General features: G+C 35.1%; 1 protein-coding gene across 2 annotated transcripts in view; it reads right to left on the bottom strand.

Annotated features, from left to right (window-relative positions):
* Positions 1 to 2,147: 2,147 nt before the first annotated feature.
* LOC144207387 (fidgetin-like) overlaps positions 2,148 to 3,155 on the bottom strand; it is a 19,987-nt gene continuing 18,979 nt past the window's right edge. For both annotated transcript variants that reach the window (XM_077732846.1, XM_077732855.1), the window contains exon 3: positions 2,148 to 3,155. This exon is cut by the window's right edge and continues 2,273 nt beyond it. The gene's annotated coding sequence lies outside the window, so the exon portion shown is untranslated.

The following is a 3,155-nucleotide window of genomic DNA, read 5'->3' as shown; positions in this document are numbered from 1 at the left end:
GACGGTAGCCATGAGGTAGAAAAATATGTTGCATCTAGTATTTTTTTCTCCCCGCCTGCCCCTTTCAGAGGAATTCACGGATATTGTTCCATTTTAATGGAGCACTACACTGCACCTCATTATCTTTCCAATCCATCAGATGGTCTTCACAGGTCACCACAACAAAAGTGGTATCACAATAGTCATTTCCTTACTCTTAGTTTCATCGTAAAGCAATCATTTCTCATCATCACAAGTTAAAAAAAAAACAGCAAAGCAATTCTGGCAGCAAAACAATAACTGAAGACAGTGATAGAGCAAGAATAAAACCATCTCTCTAAATACATTTCAATGCAACACAAATGACATTAAAAAAATCCAATTTTAATTCATTTGGTAGCTATATAATCTATATATAATTTACCTTACTTTTGTAATATCTTTATGTTTAATCATCAAACTCATGTGTCAATAAATTCTGGCCACGTTCTGTGTATGCATGTAAACAATATAAATAGAACAAATTGAAATGTAATGAAATGTAAGAAATTAAGGTCCCAGTAAAGTGAAATCTGTAATTTGTTAAAAATACACATTAATCCTGTCTAACTACATCTGTTGAAAATATTCTAAAGTGAGCCGTATAATCAGTTGATGGATCCAGAGCATGTCAAGTACTACACATTCATCGTAACCTTCCTAGTTGGCCAAGCACTCCTTTGACTGCTTTGCAGCCATCATGACAAGACAAACACAGATTTCAGCATAAACCATACATTTCAGTGCTTTGGCCTTTTGTCCACACACAAACTCGACTTGAGGTCAGTAAGTTTTTCAAGATTTTGGAGTTGAAAACTTTCCAAAACTATCGTGTTTTTTCTTTGGAGATGTGATTTTGGACAGTTGCCATTTGGATAGAGAATTTTAATTTAAAAGAGCTGAGATTTTAAATTCAACGCATGTCAAATGCTGTGTTTACCACACATTTTGGGGTAAAAAAATGTTTTTATATTAACAAGAATATGGTGTATGTGCTATCACTAATCAAACCATGGAATTTTGTATTTTGAAGACTGAACACTGAGTACATGAGGTTGACTACAACTGACAAATTGTTTAATTGTTATTCCAAGAATTATGTAATGGTGGCACATATAACAAGCTTGCAGTTTAAAAAAACAGTGTTTACTTCCCTTTAAAACATCTCAAGATTATTGAACATTTCATCAATTTTTCCTGAGTTTTGTTTTTGGTTTGCAGAGCCACTACCCAGAATATTGTTGCCCTAGTTAAGACATGATAAACACGACTGTCCAAATTGGAACATTAAAATTTAAAGCTCACAATTACAACAATGAAGGTAAAGTACGATGCAAAAAACAACGAAGACCACCACCTCAGGCACTTGGATAACCAACTAGTTATCTCCAATCTCATAAGCATTGAGAGAGTGAGGCCATTTACATGAGATTTGCTATTGATTGCAAACATATGGGTCTGACATCAAGCAAAAGATCAGTATGAGTCGATAAATGAACTTTTCAGATTTTATTTACAAGTATTTGTGACTGAAAAGTGTCCCTGTTGGTGAGGTGCGTCCTATTATATTTATATTTCAAACAGTATAATTGGGCTGAAAGTCTCATATTTTAGTTTGGTCTTTGACTAGCAGCCAAGTGTACGTAGCTCAATTTTATTTTCTACGCTTCATTTTAGTGCATTATTTTTTTACTGGCTGAAGGCAGAACAAACAAGAGAAATTGGTGGGTGGAAAAAAAAGCAAGTGTGAAGCTCAGAGAAGTTGTAATAATTTTGGACAAGAGGGTGTAAAGAAAGTTGTATCGATACATGCAGAACAGTAATCCCTCGATTATCGCGACTTCACTTATCGTGAATTCGCTACTTTTCTTCCCCGCTATAAATTGTTTTTTTTCTTTTAAGCTTTTTAAAGTTCATAAAAATGTGAAAATCCCCACTGGAACTCGTAAGCAGGAGCCACTTTAGTTACCAGGACTCAGCACTGAAGTACAAACAAAATAATAATAATTTCTTATTTATTTTTTAATTGGGGTGAGCCTACTTTGCAATTTTTTTATTATTCCATGTCTGGTCTACATTGAACTGAATTGAATGATTTCATTGTCATTACAAGTATAATGAGATTTAACTGCGATATTCGAGGGATTTGTGTACACAGTACTATACAAATTTATCAGACCACCACCTGTTGTTCGGGTATTTCTTAAAATTTCCTAAATTAGCGCTATTGATAATGACTAAAATATTATTTTTATGTTTCTGTGATTCAACCGTCAATTAATACATGTGTTATGCTATAGCTACCTTACGTCTCTTCCAACAATATTCTTATTGATTGTGTCACAAAATCATTAGTCAAGCACATTGATATTTCTTGATAAGGATGTCAAATTTGAATTGTTTAATCACCTTTGGCACCAGACCAGTTTGGTTTAGTGCTTGAATGTTATGATTGATTGGGGACTTCTCCTACTAGAAGCTCCGCAACTCCGTTTCGGGTTCAAAAGACAACGATTAAAAACAATGCGGGTTGGTTGGCTGGAAGAGGCACCATTAAATCACTTAATATCACATGGGTTCTTGCTTTTATGACAGCTGGTCGAATACATTTGTTACGAGTGTTATATATCAGGGGTGTAACGACACGCCAACATCACAGTTTAGCTCACATTAAAGGTTCAGGAATGGAAGAAATTGGATGGCATTTAGGTTGGTAGTTGTAATTTCTACACTAAACCGCAAGTCATTTCTGGGTAAGGGATATGCTCTTAGTCTCATCTAATTCGTAACTTTAAACAAAGAGGCTGGGCGAATGGCAAGAGGCCTGCTCAACTATGATTTAAAAAAATGCAGTAGCGTTTGCTTTTCCTTGGGATTAATCTTCATAGCCTAAGAGTTCCTCTTTGTATGCCAGCTGTTTTTTGTTGTTGTTTTTTTAAAGCACATTTTCAGGCTTCACGATGACTAACACTTTACGTTCTGTACAATACTGCAAAATATACATTCAATCAAGTATAGCCTACCGTTACACCCCTCGTACATATACATATACAGTGTCTGCACAAGTCCTGCAAAAATGGAGTGAAAGATTTTCTGTGAGGCCTTACTGTTGGTTTCCCTTCCTAGCACAATGCATC

Source organism: Stigmatopora nigra, chromosome 1 (assembly GCF_051989575.1).
Source record: "Stigmatopora nigra isolate UIUO_SnigA chromosome 1, RoL_Snig_1.1, whole genome shotgun sequence".
Classification (NCBI taxonomy): Eukaryota; Metazoa; Chordata; class Actinopteri; order Syngnathiformes; family Syngnathidae; genus Stigmatopora; species Stigmatopora nigra.
Note: the sequence above shows the minus strand (reverse complement) of the source record. Positions and strands in the feature narration are given on the sequence as shown.